We start from the raw sequence: 18,906 nt of genomic DNA on the forward strand, positions 1-18,906 counted from the left end.
TGACACTGCTGTAAATCTTTTTGTAGATTGATTTTTTGGGGGGAGTGGGGAGAATAATTACCCTCTAATTTTTCTTAGTATTTGAGAGTTTTCTTAAAATGAAGCATATCTTTACATTTATTTAGTTTGATACTTAGGTAATGGTATGTAAACTTCTCATTGATAATCAATGTTACACATTATAATTGGAAGGCAGCTATGCTCACCACTATACCACCAACGCGGACTACACATTATAATTGAAAAATTATAATTTTACCTCTATCTTACAAGACCAGGTCATTAATGAAATTAATGACTTAAGTTAATTTTAAATAATTGTGCTCAACTATCTTTAATTATTTATAAATTAATTTTACTTTGAGCTATCCACTAGGATAAATATCTACCCTAAAGTTCTTAAGGACTTTGTGACATATTCATAACTATCAAATTTACTAGCGTGTAGGTTTTCATTGATTGAATTAATGATAAAATCCATTATCATTATATTTTTGTTATATATGTAAGACTTTATATAATTTCTCTCTTTGGGAGAACATTTGTTGTTATACATTTTTTTATTATACATTTCATTGTATATTTCAGCAGCAAAATGCATGCCACCTGGTGGCTGAAATAAATATATAACAATAGATTTCTAAAATTATGGTAAAATCAAAGGTTAAATATCATTTTGAATGTGTTTCTAAATCATTAGTGAACATGCGTTTTGGGGAAAGACACACCACACTGGGAAATATTACAGGTTTAAAACTAGACATTCAACAGAGGCTGTGTTAAATGGAGAAATACTGGCAGTATTCCGTTTTCATTATTTTTCATCTCTTTCCAAAAGTGTTTTGTATTTTGAACTATTTTAGTGCTATAACATCATATACATTTTATTTAGCAGGATTCACATTGCTTACATGCAGAATTTATTGGTATGGTACACATATAGAAGACCGATGAAAATATTTTCTTTTCTTTCAACTAACAAAGGAGGGAAGTGATGAGGCAATGTGGGAAGCATTCATTACTTCCAGAATTTCTAGGACAGTAGTCCCTATATGCCATGATAGCAGAGGTTAAGGTGGTAGACACCTTTGAATGGACAATCAGATCTGGCTTTTGCCTTGCACCCAGCTGGTTTGTGACCTTTGGAAAGTGTTAAACCACCTGATTGATTAATATAAATCACAAATGCCAGTCCTTCTTTTTAAGGTTGTAGAGAGATTGATTTTGTTTTCTGTGGCTATAATTGTGGCCACAGAGGCTCAGGACATTTTCTTTAAGTTTCTATTTTTTAAATTTTTTATTGTAATAAAAAGCACATAATATAAACTTTAACCTCTTAACAATATTTCATTATAAAGTTCAGCAGTTTTAACTACATTTACATTATTATGTAACAGATCCCTAGAAACTTTTAATCTTGCAAAACTGAAACCCAACAAACAACTCTCCATTCCATCTTATCCCCAGCTCTGACAACTAACCATTTTACTTACTGTTTCCATGGTTCTGACTATTCTAGATACCATGTATATGTGAATTCATATAGTATTTGTTTTTGCAACTTGCTTATTTCACTCATGACAATGTCCTCAAAGTTCATCCATGTTATATCATGTGACAGAATTTCCTTCTTTTTTCAGGCTGAATAACATTCCATTTTATGTATGTACCACATTTGTTTATCCCTTCATCAATGGACATTTGGACTGCTTCTACCTCTTGGATATTGTAAATAATGTTGTGATGAACATGGGTGTGCAACTCACTCCTTGGGATCTTGATTTGAATTCTTTTGTCTATGTATCTAGATGTAGCATTGCTGGATCATATGATAATTCTATTTTAATTTTTTGAGAAACCTCCATATTGCTGTCCATAGTATCTGCATCATTTTACATTCCCACTAGCAGTGCACATGTGTTTCATCCTCTCCAATACTTGTTATTTTCTGTTTTTGTTTGTTTGTTTTATAGCAGCCATCTTAATGTGTGTGAGGTGATGTCTCATTGTAGTTTTGATTTGTATTTCTCTACTGATTATGATGTTGAACATCTTTTCATGTGCTTGTTGACCATTTCTCATTCACAGCTGGTTGCCTGTGAATGAGAAATACTTAAATATACTGCTCAATTTTTTAATCATGCTACTTGTTATTTTTTTATATATATTCTGAATATTAACTAATTATCAGACACATGATTTTCAATTATTTTCTCTCATTTAATAGGTTGCCTTTTGTTTGTTTGTTTTTTCCTTTGTGCAGAAGTTTTTAAGTTTAAAGTAGTCCCAATTATCTATTTCTCCTTTTGTCGTTCAGGATTTTGGTGTCAATATCATGAAGATTTTCCCCTCTGTTCTCGTCTACAATTGTTGTCATTTTAGGTTTTATGTTAGTTTCTTTAATTCATTTTGAGTTAATTTTTTAATATGGTGTAGGGTAACTTCATTTTTTGCATGTGGACATCTGCTTTTCAAGCATTTGTTGAAAACAGTCCTTTTCATATTGTGTGATTGTAGCACCCTCCTATTTCTTGGTTTTCTACTCTGCTCCACAGTTTTCTGTGTCTGAATTTATGCTAAAACCACACTATTTTGATCACTGTAGTTTTGTAATATGTCTTGAAGTCAGAAAGTGTGAGTCCTCAAACTTTGTTCTTCTTTTCAAGATTGCTTTGATAATTATTCAAGTCCCTTGAGATTCTATATGAATTTTAAGATATTTTTTCTATTTCTGCAAAGGGTACAGAACACTATGTTATGAAAATCTGGTTTTGATGTGTAGCAATGTTTTCTTAATCTTATGTTTCAACTTAATAAAGATGTGGATTACTTTGAATAATGATTGAACTTCCATCAATCACATTCCTCACTTTCACTCATCTCTGATCAAATTCATCTCTTATTTTTTCACAATTTCCACCACTCATCACTCATATCAGCATGAGCCTATTATAGCAACTTAATCACCCATTTGTAACCACAGAATTTCCCTGCAGTAGCTTACATTCTAAATGCAGATTCCTTTTCTTTTTTTTTTCTTATTTGTGCCCTTCGTTCTGATTACCCAAATATTTTTTTTTCTACTCAGGCTGGCCCTGTGTATTATCTTCTATGCCTCTAGCCTATCACTAATCTTTTACTAACTAACTAACTAACTAACTAACTAACCAATTATGAACCTCCTGAAGCTTAATTAATGGGGGTTATGCCTCAACACCCTATGATTCACCCTAGGGCACTAGATAGATATTTCCCTCCCTGAGAGGATCACAAAGTTGGCCCCTACAAAATATGATGTCTGGAAGAGTCATTGTACTGCACAGTGCATTCTTCAAATGTATGGCCAGCTGAACTGAATAAATATTTGCTTCTTTCTCATGACTCAGTTAAGTCTGTACTACATCTTCTGGCAGCAGGATCTAAAAGCTAAGTCTTAGTTTTCTATTGTGTTAATGGTTAATGACTTGAAGTTACCTAAGAAGATGCACTTACCAAATGCAACAATGTAATGACTTCCAACTGTGATCATGAGATTTAGAAAATTCAATTTGGTGTGGTTTATAAGACCAACCTATGAATAGTCAAAATGACATCTTAGGCATATTATTTGAAAACATACCTTAGTTGAGTGTCCTTTGGTTCTTCTGCTATGTTTGACCGGCTTAATAAAATATACTCATAATTCAGATGTGATAATGGCTATTGTTGGATGATAAGATCCCTAGCTGACAAAGTGTCCTAATTGACAATAAAGATTCTCTACAAAAAAGATTAAATACATGGATACAGAGAGTATAAGGGTGGAGAGGTGGGGGAAAATAGATGTTGATCAAAGGGTACAAACATGCAGATATGCAGGATGAAAAAGTCTAGAGATCTAATTAATGACACATGATGACTATACTTAAAAATACTGTATTATACACTAGAAGTGTGCTGAGACTAGACTTCAGATACTCTTGTCACATGCAAAATAATGGTAACTATGTTAATTAGCTTGACTGTAGTAATCGTTTTACTATATATATGTATGTTTATCAAATTACCATGTTGTACATCTTTATACATAATTTTATTTTTAATTTAACTTTTAAGAAAACAATACAGAGATTTTGAATACTAGAATTGCTTCAAGTGTTTAATAATGTAAATAGATTTTAAAGTGATTTGGGGGAAAAACAAAAATGCTATTGAACTAAAGTTTCATGGGTTCAAATACACAATTCTCCCAGCTGCACATGTAGACAGTTTGTGGTAAGCAGGTGCAAGGAAACTAGCATATCTTGACAAACTATAATGTGCTGAGTGCTTTACATTTATGGCTTCACTTAATTATCACCATAGGCCTGTGATATAGATGCTATTTCTATATTATTTCATAGGTGAGGCTATCGAACGCCCAAAAGTCCACACAGCAAGTAGAAGGAATAGCCAAGATTAAAACCCAAGCTTAGATGACTCCAAAATTAGTTCATTTTCAGTTACATGATAGCTTTGAGGGAAGAAGACACTGTGATACCCTTATAGCTGAAAGATGACTGAGGAATTCAATATGTGGAGGTCAAAATGAAGCTGATGTTGAACCTTTTGAATATTTGTTTCTTTAAGCTATATGTTAAAGGTTTCCAACACTAATATTTTTATTAGAAATACAAGCATATATAAATCAGCATAAGTACACACATATGGGTCTGTTGCTCAAACAAATTACATTTTTAAAACATTCTATATATTTTGTCACTAGTTAAATATAGATTTTTATGGAGAGGGTCCATTCTTCATACACAGTTGACGTGTTTTTGGACTTATTTACAAATGGATGTGAGCCACCCCAAACCTCATGTTTCCCAAGGGGATAGAGGGAAAAAAGTAAGTGATTACTATCTATTATACCCTATCCCAACTCAGGACAGACCTTGAATTCTTATAGTTCAATTAATTCATTGAGCAAATCATAATTGACTACCTGTTACATGCAATGAACTGTGCTAGATATAATAGGAAGTATATAAAGAAAAATAATGACACAAAAAACTAAAAAACAAACAAACAAACAAACAACAACAACAACAAAAAACATGACCTTGAGTTTACCTTAGTATACTCTCTGACCTACTGATCTTGCTTCAGAATTTCCTAACTGTGTCCTAGGCACATCAAATTCATCACATGTAACTTGTTAGGGAGGTTAAATATTAGCCATTCATTCTCATAAAAGTTGTGAGGCCCATGGCAGCACCATGCACTAAGACTTTAGGAATCTAACTGCAATTCATTTTTAATTATTATTAGTATGGCAAGAACATTTAAAAATCTCTCAGTGAATTACCAGTAGTAGCAGTTTTACTCCTTAACACTAAGCAGCAGTTAAAGAATCATATTAGGTATTCTGGCAGTTTGTTTTAATACTAATTAGCTAATAAAGTAATTAGCAAAGTAAGGAAATATATTACTACAATACTGTCTTATAATTTAACTGAAATTACATGTGCAGATGCATAATGTGGAGTTTCTAAAAATTCCGATTAGAAAATTTAGCAGTATATTTAAGTATTTCTCATTCACAGGCAACCAGCTGTGATAGAGAAAGCTGTATTTAAAGAGTGAAAATTGAAGGTGCCAGCAAATTTCAAACAGAACATGTGAAAATTAACTTTTTATAAATTTTGTTTTCCTTCTTGGTGTGGATTATAACGACATACCCAAATTGAGGTGTTAGACTTATTTTACCATCTAAGTATATTTAAAAGTTACGTGGTACATGCTTTTCAAGTGCACAACTGTCTGATCATGTTTAGTGAAAGTCATCTTGCACCTGTACCAGAAACTATTAGCATGGTGATCATGACATTGTTTACATATCATATTACACTTTGAACATAGCTTTGTCTAATATCTGAGCAGAGTTATTAAAAGATAACATGCTTTACTACCTGCTTATATATATAAATCTTTGGTCAGAATATGGTTTTTACTACAAAAATAACTTGTAAGGCAGGTTTTAAGTACTTTATAGCACTGTTATAATATCTATACCACTAAAGTGCAAGCTTCCTGATATTAAGTGAGCCATAAAACAAACAATGCAGTAAATCTATGGAGACATTTTTGTTTTCTTTTTTGAAAACACAGAGTAACAAGTCATAACAGACCAAATATTAATTCAGCCAAATCCATTACAGTGCAATGAAGCAAACCTGTTCTATCTACCAACAGATATTAAATTGAAGGGAGCATAGTTACTGTTTGCCTTTTAAAAGGATGTATTCATCACTAAAGTTTTTTGCATTGACTTCCACCAACTGAATCACACAGATTGTTGTTGGTTTTTTGAAACCTAGCAACCTATATCGGGCAATAAAAACAATTAAAAATACAAAAAAATGGAATCAAACCATCAAAGCAAGACATAGAGAAAGAGAGAGAGAAACACAAATAAAGTACCACTCTGTGACATTTTAGAAAAGTACATCATTAGGTAGATTATGAAACATGGGAGAAAGCTTTATGACCTAAAGGGGCTGGAAGAGTACAAGGTTGGCTCTTCTTTAAGCAATCTGGGAAAACTCTGCAAAAATTGTGGAATTTCAAGGGCATATAATGAGATTTGATAACCCCACACATTTAATGTATAAGAGTTTTTAGATAAAGGAAAAATAAAAATGGAGAAGAAAGAATGAAACGAAACCTGTTGTAAATACAAAAAATAAAATATTTTGTGCTTTATTACAGAACTGATTATTGTGAAAAACCTGCTGAATTAAGTTGTAATCATAAAAAGCCTAAATAAATAGGTAAATACAAATGAAAATACCAGTATAGTAAAGTCATGTCTTAACTTGGCTATCTTACCTGGAAAGTTTGGTAATTTTCTCAACTGGTGTTGCCTTGATGACTAGCATAAGTTTGAAATAAATGATACAATAATAGCACAGACATTAAATAAAAATTGTAAGCCATATATATTTTTATTGATTTCAGAGAGGATGGGAGAGGGAAAGAAAAACATCAATAATAAGAATCATTGTCGGCTGCTTACTGCAAACCCCTCCACTGGGAATCAAATCCACAACCCAGGCTTGTGCCTTGACCTGGAGTTGAACTATGACCGTCTGGTTCATAGGTCACCACTCAACCACTGAGGCATGCTGGCTGGGCCAAAATGTATATATTTTAAATGCTGAAACAAAGATTCCTCAACCACTATCACACTTTTAATTACATGCAAGATTGTATGATATTGGCCGATTAAATATTATTTAAAGAAAAGATTATTAACGTGCTTTGAATTTACCACCAGAAACCTTCTACAATAATTTCCATGGGATTAAAAAGGGATTTATTTTCAGGGACAGCATAAATCATTTAAAATTCTGACGCTGTTATCACCATAATTTACTGATAAATATGAGAAGATATCTTAGAAACAGTGGTTTTTCCTGCTTTGTGAGGTGAATTCATTTAGGAGTTAAATACAAAAATGGGCAATGATTCCATGAAGTCTCCAATTTGATGGAAGGGATGTTAGGTATGATTGATTGACTCTAAAAGATAGTGAAATACACTGTTTTGAAGAAGCGTAATCTACACTAATAAAAGAGAAATATGGAAATTGATCATACCTTCATGGCACCCATCAGCCAATCAGGAATGAGTATGCAAATTAATCCAACAAAACTGGTGGGTTAATTTGCATACACAGGCATAGAGTGGCCAGGCAGGTTGGGATGCCTGCTACAAGGGGGTGGGGGGGGGTGCGAGGGACAGGGAGAGCTACAGGAGCAGTGCTTCAGCTGGGAGCACAGACTAGCAGGCTCCCAGGTAGCCTGGAGGGAGGACTTGCAGGCGCCTGGGCAGCCAGGAGCAAAGCCAGGGGAAGGAAGGTCTATTCTTGCATGAATCTTCGTGCAACAGGCCTATAGTTGGTTGCTAAGCTTAATTATGGGCTTTGTTGAGGAGATGGCATTTGATATGTAGATTGAAGTATTTTTCCAGGACATCTGTAGGCATAGATGGGACTAGGTTAGGATTCTGGACAAAGGGAGCAATAGAGGCAAATAACTAGAGGTACAGAAAAAAAAAAAAAAAAAAAAAACCAAAAAAAACCCAAAAAAACAGAAACAAAAACAAAAAACAAAAAACAAAAAATTATTATAAGAAATGGTCAGGTTTAGCCAAAAAGAAGGAAAGGTTCAGGTAGTAAGTAAATACGAAAATGGGTAAGGTGTAAAATCTACTTTTTGGAAATAATGGAATATCTTAACAAGATATTAAGAGCAAGACCTTAAAAAATACACCAACCAAGCCCTGGATGGTGTGGCTTAGTTGGTTGAACATTGTCCCATGCACCAAGAGGTCAAGGGTTCCATTCCTGCTCAGGGTACATGCATAGGTTGTGGACTTGATCCCCAATAGGGTGCATGCATGACACAGTGGATCTATGTTTCTCTCTTTCTCTCCCTTATTTTCTATCTCAAATCAATAAAAACATTAAAAATAAAGAATACACCAACCACTAGGATCACATAGCTTCAATGTGGTTTTGAATAACCCACCTCATCTTCTCTAGACCTAAATTCCCTCCTCTATAAAATGGAGATAATTAAATTGACTTCTTCAAAGGTTGTTATGAGGATTAGGTGGAATTATATATGAAAACCACCTAAAATAGTGTCTGACACAAAGAAATTCCATGATTATTAATGAATGACAGGCAGATAGAGATCAGGCTCACAAATGAAAGTTCAGTAAACTATAACTATAGGTGAAAAACATCACAATTTGCTTGAATACAGGACCGATCTTAAAATATGGTTAATGTTTGTTTGTTTTTTAGTATATTTTATTGATTTTTTTACTGAGAGGAAGGGAGAAGGATAGAGAGTTAGAAACATTGATGAGAGAGAAACATCGATCAGCTGCCTTCTGCACACCCTGCACTGGGGATGTGTCCGCAACCAAGGTACATGCCCTTGACCAGAATCGAACCTGGGACCTTCCAGACTGCAGGCCAACGCTCTATCCAATGAGTCATACTGGTCTCGGCAAAATATGTTTAATGTTTTTGTTTTTGTTTTTTCTTCCAAGAAAATTCTTAATTCAGACCAGAGGCCAGAAATAGGAAAGAGTAAGACTTCTTGGATTTGGAGTCTTCCCAGAAGAGTTGAAAGAAATGAAGATAGGCTGGAAGCCACTTGTCTTAAGCATAAAGGTAAACTTTAGGTGGCAAAGAAGAACATACTTGGAGATTGTGAAAATGATCCTAGAAGAGAGAGAAATATCTACAAATTCAAAATTATAGCCAAATTTCCCATGTATAATGATGGCACAGGCCTGAATCTACTTTGGACCAGAGTCTAAAAAGATAAGGCAAGTGTCCAATAACATAAGTTGCAGTTTTGCTGAAACAATTTTATTTCAGATCATCTCTTAATATCAAATTGGGTTGGGGTGATTTTTTTAAAATACAGATACTGTCCTATTCTAGTAAGAGAGTAAGAATTTATATAAAAAGGACAATGATTACAAAAACTGAAAGATGCCTGAGATCTAGATAGCCACCATCACACGATTTCTTAAAACCATAATCTCAATTAGGGCAGGGGCTATTTAGTTCCACTGCTAAAATATTAGTGTTTAGCATAGTTCCTGGCACAAAGTAAATGTTAAAAAATAATTTGGTGAATGGATGAGACAGATAATGGTATTTCTGTTCTCCACAATCTTTTTTCCTCATAGTGATTAATAGGAAATCATTTTAATTAAGAAGAATATTTGGGGGACAAATAGAGAAAATGCTAAATATTACTCTGCAGCCACTCTTTTTTTTATATTTTTATTGATTTTAGAGAGAAAGGGAGAGGGATGGAGAGATAGAAACATCAATGATTAGAGAGAATCATTGATGAGCTGCCTTCTTCACACACCCCCACTGGGGATCAAGCCAGCAACCCAGGCATGTGCCCTTGGCTAGAATCAAACCCGGAACCCTTCAGTCCACAGGCTGATGCTCTATCCACTGAGCAAAACCAGCTAGAGCTGGTGCCACTCTTACAGTGAAGAAGACCCCTAATGGCTACAATGGATGACAGAAATAATAAAGATGAGAAAAACATAAGACACTATGTGAAGCCTGTGTAAAGGGGGAAAAAAAAGGAAGGTTTGGAAAGTTTGTCTGGGTCAAAGGTATTTAACTTAGGTCAATGAGTTCACCTAAATTAATCCATCATTGAATTGTCAAATCTGTCCGTTGTGCCATAATCAACTAGACATATCATTGATTTTTTTTTTACTATCACAAATATAAGGTGAATGCAATTTTGAAAATCATTACAATTACTTTAAATTTTAATTAAAAAAACAACTATAACTGCCTGACCTGCATGGCTCCATTCCTAGGCAGGGCACATGCTCAGGTTGTGGGTTTGATCTCTAGTATGGGGCGTGCAGGAGGTAACCGACCAATGATTCTCTCCCAACGAAATAGATGTTTCTATTTCTCTCTCCCCCTTCCTTCCTCTTTGAAATCAATAAAAAACATATCTTAAAAAAATAAAACTCTGATCAAAATTAATTTGCTCAGTTTTCCACATTTTTCACCAGGCTTCCCAGAATAATGTGTGCTACTGCCTATGGGTCTTTCAACTGTGCCATTCTTCAAGATACAGCCCATGTTGCCTTTTATGGTCATAATAGGCAAAGAGATCTGGAAGGCTGGCATCAGTTCTAATTTAATAAACTATGATGTTATTGAACAATATGCCAATGAAGTCACCTGCCACCTATGGTTTTTCAATCTCAGACTATTAATCCTAATTAGCAAAGAAAATTTGGGTTGCTGCTACACAATGTAAGTAAAAAGGAGGATTATGTTTGGAACTGCCTTCTTAGTACTTCCATGCTGATTCTTAAAACTTTCTTGGCCAACAGAAACTGTTAATGGAAAACTAATGCAAAAAATGGAAGGAGAAGTACTGAGCATTCAAAGGCTTTAAGAACGAAGGTTTGGGTCACTGTAATAGAAAAAAAAATGACTAGTTGAGTCCTCACTTAATGCAAAGGAAACACGAAAGGGGAAATGGAAGAGGGTAGTTGTAATATTATTATAGCCTCATGAAAGAAAAAAAATACTGGAGCAACTATGCCTATTTCCTCTCTTGCTTGTGTGTATATATATATACACACAAAAAATACATTACATAGTACTTATTATATATTATAAATATAATATTTTATATATGATATGCATATGTACACAACATATCACATAGACAATTTCTTTTCTTACTTCCTCCTCTCTTTCTCTTTTTATTTTATATCAAGTTTGTGCTAGCAGTTAACTTTGAAACTTACTCTTTAGATTATATAATGTTTAGGTGGACTTAAAAGAGCATTTAATATCAGCTAGAGATGGACATAGTGGCTGTCGGGACTTTGCTTTGGGGGAAAGGGAGAAGCATCTTCTCTTAAAAATATATTTTTTATTGATTTCATAGATGAAGGGAAGAGAGAGAAAAAGAAACATCAATGATGAGAGAGAATCATTGATCGGCTGCCTCCTGCACATCCCACAAATGGGATCAAGCTGCAACCCAGGCATGTGAAATGACAGGGAATGAAATGGTGACCTCCTGGTCCATAGGTTAATGCTCAACCACTGAGCCATGTCTGCCTGCCAGGGGGGGGGGAGAAGCATCTTTATTTGGAGAAAGGAGAAAAACATAGGGCTTTGTTGTATGGAAACTAAATATGTGTAGAAGGGTGGGTATGGATACTAAGTATCCACAAAGTGAGCTCTCAGGTCCAAATGCACACTGCTGTACACTGCTCTGTGATCCTGACTCTGGGACTCTGAAAACCACATATCCCTTTGCTAACTGGCTTCCTATGGCGCTTGGCTAATTGGGGAGCTAGAGGAAGACTGTAAGTTTGGAGGAGAGGGAAAGGACCTTATCCTTGCTGATTACTTGCTGATCCTGCCAGCCATGTCCCAACAACTCCACTTTACCCTGGCAGTAGGAGTTGGTTCCAGTTTACAGTTTCTTCCAGCATCCCCAAACTGTTTTGTGTTCATAAATGATGACTATATTACAGTTACCTGCCTTATATAGTCATAGAAAAACATATATATATATATATATATATATATATATATATATATATATATATATACTTTATTGATTGATTTCAGAGAGGAAGAAAGGGAGAGAGAGAGACATCAATAAGAGAGATCATTGATTGGCTGCCTCCTGCATACCCCCCTACTTGCAGGCATGTGCCCAAACTGGGAATTGAACTGTGACCTCCTGGTTTATAGGTTGACATTCAACCACTGAGCAACATCATCTGGGCTAGAACATTTTTAGTGTATTGCATTGAGAACCAGGAAACCCAGGATTTTAACAATTGTTTATTTTTGTTCTTTCCTAGATCCTAACTTGTTAACTAATGTAACTTAATAAAGTTAGCTTTAATCTGTTTCTTACATTAGAAACTGTTATTTAAAAAAAAAATAATTTATGAGTGTTGTGAACATTAATAAGAAAATAGTTATGAAGCTTCTTAGATATGGAAAAGGAAAAAAAATTTGAGCTAAGATTCAATATGACCAAAGAAATAATTTTCCATATTAAACCTTTGGAAAATAAACAGGCACCGATCCAGATGAATGATGAATAAACTGAAAATGAGTCAAATAATAGCATAATAGCAACAGCAGGGAAAATGTATTTGTTTCCTTCCTAAATAGTTTTGTAAAGAAAAAAAAAAACTTACAAGGACATTGACTAGCAAAAGATGATTTCAGTGTAGGATGCTGAAAAGCAAATGTTTTGGGATGGCTGCTTTTCTGGCTTTGTTCCTTTATCCAAGAGGAGCAGGTGGGGGTGGTGGGTTGCTTATGCAATAAAGCAATGAAACCAAAAAATAAATAAATAAATAATGGTAAATCCTGGCTACCAAACTTCTAATGAAATCCATGCTCAAATTCAAATGCAACATTCCCTCAAGAATTGTTTAATGGTAGTGGACTAAGCAAAAGCACAAATTAAATACCATGTCAGGAAAAAAATCAGAGCAAACAAACAAACAAAAACCGGTGTAAAGTCTTGACATCTATAAACAATTAGAAGGCATCACTGTCAGACTAAAGTAGGAGTCCCAGGGCTAAACAGCTCTAAGAAATAGATCTCCAGTCTGTTTTGATCTACTACAATAGTCAAAAAAATATAAAGGAACCCACTTTTCAGGAAAATAATTTTGGTAAGATTCAGCTCTCATAAAATATTTTTTCAAATGACCCATTTAAATATTGTGGCACATTTGTATATATCAGTAAAAAAAGAAAAATGATGCAAAATCATACCTGCTTATATTTAGGATATTATTGCAAGCAGCTTTTATTTTCTGAGAATAAGTTGGGATTTTTTTAGTTGTTTCTCTGTCACTATATATATATATATATATATATATAGTGGATCCATATATATATAATGGAAAAGATAGTTGTTACTTTAGTTCCACTTAGAAGCCAAGTACTCACACATCTCTATATGTCCACACCCTGAAAAAAACATAAGCTTTCTTCCTTTTTATGTCACCCTTCTTGAAGCTTTCATAAATGGGTCATCAAATTTGAAAAGATTTTTACTGTTTTGGCATCTTCTTTCATTTGTTTATTTTGGTTACATTGGTTATTTCCATTTCTGGTCCTTTCAAATGATTTAATTTTTTATTTTATAGAACATTTCCTGTTAATGTCCTTTCTAAATATGCCTGGCACATGGTAAATTTTGACTCTGTATTCTGGAGGAATACCAAAGTTTTGGACTCTGTCATCTCCAGAAGGACATACAAATTGTTGACCTTGCCATTTGATGGAAGACAATGTTCTGATTTTCTTAATTTCCTTGAATATGTGCCATGGAAGCCTACCATTATCACCTTCACCTACAGTATTTCAGAAAATCGAGAAATTTGGTAAAGTTTAAAAGTAAGCATTTAGTGATTCAAGGGCATTTCTATTTAATACATTATGGAATGTTTTTTTTTTATCATAACAGTCTCATCTGCTTTATCAATAAATTCAGAGATTATGAGGAATACCAAAGTTTTGGACTCTGTCATAGCTAGAAGGACATACAAGTTGTTGACCTTGCCATTTGATGGAAGGCAATGCCTTTCACCTTGGTATTCAAAGCCTGATGTATAATTAATAGATATTCAATAAAGATTTCAAATGAATTGCACTTTATGCTTGAGATTATTTGCAATCAGTCTACCTTAACTAAACTCCCTATGTTCTTGTGAATTCATGGAGTTCTCAGAGTCTTAAAGAAAAGGCAATTTTCTATTCCTAGGAAAGAGAGAGTGAAACATGCTAATTTCTTTTTAATATACATTTTGACACTTCCAATGTGCAGCTACCAAATCACCAATTAAGATGGGGATGGGAAAGGGAGTGGTACTGGATTGTTATATTTTTGAAGAGTTTATGTCTATGTGGTATAAGATGCAACATGGTGCCATAGCTGTTTTGGCTCAGTGGATAGAGCATAGGCCTGCGGACTCAAGGGTCCTAGGTTCAATTCCCAGTCAGAGCATGTGCCCAGGTTGTGGGCTTAGTTCCCAGTAGGTGACATGCAGGAGGCAGCCAATCGTGATTTTCTCTCATCATTGATTTTTCTCTCTCTCTCTCCCTCTCCCTTCCTTTCTGAAATCAATAAATACATATATTTTTTAAAAGATGCAACATGGCTCTCTAGAAACGCTTCAGGATTAAAGTTGACTTTTTCCAGAAAAGCTTTGAGTGCAAATACATAATTTACAGTGAACGGGGAAGAAGGAAAAATGTTTGTTTGTTTGTTTGTTTTTCAAAGTACAGCAAGTTCTCAAACAATGAATGTCATTTTGTTCAATGTTGTAATGTTAATGATAAAAAAATGGATTCCCTGGGTGTGGACACTGTCATTGTGGTTTACACATTCTCTCCATGTCTGCATGGGTTTCTTGGGGAATCTGGTGTCCTTCCACATCCCAAAGATTGCATGTGAGGTGAATTGTGTGTCTGAATTGTCCCAGAATGAGTGACTTTGGTGTGTGTAATTGTCCTGCAATAGAAGGGTGTCCTGTTCAGGGTGGGTCACCCTTGCTCCCTGAACTACAATAGGCTCCAGCCACCAGGCACCCTGAATGAGTGGGCTGAAAAATAATTACCTTGTTTTTATTAATTTTTATTAAATGTATGTACATGTTATATTTATTTCAATGTTTGATATTAAAAGTATTTGGGATCTTTATTTAGAAGTTGATGTTTTTGTGACCAGAAATATGCCCTAAGAACTTAATGCTTGTTCATATCTTTTAGCCTATGGTAAAATTGGTTTTGTTCTGTCATTTCACTTGAAGCCACAGTTTCCAAGAATCTATCAATGATGTTAAGTGAGGACTTACTGTAATTACTTGAAGTGGATAATGATTTGAATGAGGGGAAAAAAACTACTTGAGAGTTATGTGTAATTTATAAATCATATGCACGGCTATGCTAAAATGTCATTTGTTTCTCCTTTATCCATTTTCTCCTCTAGGACAATCTGTTCTTGCCATTTGTCTTAATAAATGATAAAAGCTGAATCTGTAATAAATTGGACATACCTTATATAATGCTGAAAAAGAGACCCCAAAATAATTACCTTTTGATCTGAAATTTACTTGATAATCAGTTATTGCCAATCCTTTGTTACTATGGAAATGATATATGAAATTATCTCTTTATAGGGTTTCTAGTATGCTTACCAAATTTAAATTCTTTTATAGTAAGACATCTCCCCTTTAGAAATTTCCCTTTAACAAAATTGTACAACTAATATACAAACATTTATTAATAGATTATAAGTTCTTGTCATATGTAACTTTAAGTGCTAGTGCTAGCTTAAAAACATTCTATCAATGCTATAGCTCTTTGGATTTGCAAGACATAACTGATCAAGTGACCAACACAAGTCTGACTATTCACCAGATTTTGGACTGGAGAATGACATTTCTTATACTTTTAACCAGAAGTCTTAAGTGTACATGGAAGAGTAAGAATGGGAGATCAGGCTCCCAAGACCACTGCCCCCTCATGGGATGCCCTGCCATTTGCCACACAGGAGAGATAGTAAAAAAGTCAGAGTGGCTATTAATGAGATTCTTCTCCCTTCAAGGCTCAGGAAACTCAGATCTCTTGAAACACAGATAAATGAGAGAAATCATCATTATATGGCCTACTTGTAATTTCCCCCCCTCTTTGTTCTGAGTTCTTGAATTCTATAGTTTTGGTTTTCTGCATATTCTTTCACAGAAAAAAGATGATAAAATTTTGTAGAATAGCTTTAACTATAAGAAGCAAAATGTCTAACAACTTTTACTCTGTGGAAAATTCATTGGTTAGAAAAATTCATTGGTTAGAGCTCATACTTTGAACATTTTTTTTTACAATAGAATTGTTTTACTATAGGCAATTACAAATAGAATACAAAAAATATAAGTTAGAGTTCAACATTTCCAACAATGAATATTCTAAGAAAAGTAAATTAACAATAGCTCAGATACATGCATATATATACTCTATTCATCTGAATAGTTATTGGATGGTAGAGATTGAGTTACTTTATATATAATTTATCACACAAATGTGATCTTAGCTATAACTAATCACATCTTGTCAGATCTGACTTTCTTTTCTCTAAAAACAACATATGTCATTCTGCTGACAAAATGATCTTATAGCTAGAAAAAAAAGCTATGTTTTCAAGTCATTAAGTTTCTTAAAAATACCTGTTTTCTATCCATAAAAATGATAAGTCCTTGAACTTTTTTGCATATGTTACAAATAAAGCTACAAATAAATTGTACAAATAACAGCTATATATACTTTTGTTCCTTCCCCCGTTTCTTTCTCTTTTTTTATTTGTTTTTCCAAAAATATATTCAGTGTTACACTCCAGAATATATATTTTTAATATTCTCTCCAGGGCCATTATGAGGAACTTTGTTTAAATAATGTTATTTCCCAGTTCTTGTGGGTCTGGAGAGCAGAAGATGAGATTCTATATCATCTGGCAAGCAAGACAAAAAAAATAATAATCCTGATGTTTGTAATGCTCAGCTCTATAGAGGTTGTTGTTGAATTTAATGTTTAACAAAGTGATGAAAATAAAAAAACTAAACTAAAATATAACATGAAGTATAAGCACCAATGAATTTATTTTTACACAATACTTTCTAGCTTTTGAAATAATTAAAAATAAAACTGAGAAACAATCACATAACATTATTCTACTCATCATCCTTTGATAGGCTAGGGTAGAAAACAAATATATAGTCTGCATTCTTTGATTTTTGTCTAAGTAATTTATTCTACTTATGAATAAGAGAAAATAGTCCTGTGACAGAAAGGTACTATTCTAGGTATTTTGTAAACATCTTAGTTAATCATAAAACTCAGGGAGACTGAGTTTACCATACCCATTGTATAGCTGAGGCAGTGAAGGCTCAGTCAAGTTAACTGACCTAAATCATAGAATTATTAAATAGTGAAGCAAGAATTTCACCCCAATTCATCTGGTTGCAAATTTCCAGCTCTTTAATATTCTCATTGATCTAATTTTATGTTCCTTTCACATTTACAATACAGTAAAGATTTCAAAAATTCTGTAATTGATTTTCTAAATGATTCACTTGAGCTGCTACAGTCAGTGAGCTCCCCATCATTGAATACATTCAAGCATTGAGTGTTATTCTGATAAAAAGTTCAGCTTGATTTGGAGTGGTTAAACCATAAGAATATTAAACTCTATGACTATCAACAATTCTATGCACATTACAGATATAACAGGAATTCTCAGAAATGACATGGTCCCATGGCATGCGACTGAGGACCATTTTCTCAAGAAGACCTTATCTGGGTAGGCATTACTCAATTTGAGTCAGATTGGGGAAATACAAGCTTCAATTTTGAATTGAAAAAGAAGATACTCAATCCAGACAAATAACACTGTCTCACACAGATGTTCTGTTTTCTCTGACTTTACCCTTTGAGCCTCAGGAAAGTATAAATTTTATTTTTTATATAGTGATTGTGATCCAGTCACACCATAACTCAGATATTCATATTATGCCTTTTATGCCTTGCTTTGTGCTCCTGATTTTGACCGATGTTGTGAATTGTACAAAAGTAATCTCTAAAACAAAAAGGAAAGGGCTTTAACCGATATCAATTTTGAAGGAAAAGTTTAAGTTTAAATTTCTAAGGAAAAATAATACTCTGATAAAAGCACAAAAGCATTGGGAAAAATGACCCTCAATATTTTTGCAAAATGAAAACATGTATTTTCTGGCTGGTGATGGTATTCTGGTTCCCAGATAGAATTGAGCATGGTAAAAATGGAAGGATTCTCATCAACGTTCTGTCTTGCTGACAAAGCTCTGGTTGGTATTTTGGAACTTGTACAGCCTATGGGAATAATTCTCACAGTAGATTGTCTGGTTATTAACTCCCTATTTTTTTACTTCACAATCTTTATTATCTTTGCATTGTCTGAAGGCAGTTGTGCTTGTTTCTAAGCCCTAATTTCTGACGTTAGAAAGATGAGATTTCTTCAAGTTATAAAATACTCAGAAAGAAATGGGTAAACAGAACCGATACTCTTATGTCTGCATCTGTGGCTAAGAAAAATGATATTTTGAAGAATATAAAGTGATACTAGTGAGCCATATAAACAAATAATCACTAAGAGTTAAAATTACAAAGATACTTCAAAATAGCATATTCTTTTTATTAATCCTCCAGAAAGAATTTGTGAATAGAATATCATATGAAAAAAATCAACCAATGCCTGGAGTACTCAGACCTTAATACATTAACAG

The sequence above is a fragment of the Pipistrellus hanaki genome, assembly GCF_964339955.1.
Source record: "Pipistrellus hanaki genome assembly, chromosome: X".
In the NCBI taxonomy this organism is placed as follows: domain Eukaryota; kingdom Metazoa; phylum Chordata; class Mammalia; order Chiroptera; family Vespertilionidae; genus Pipistrellus; species Pipistrellus hanaki.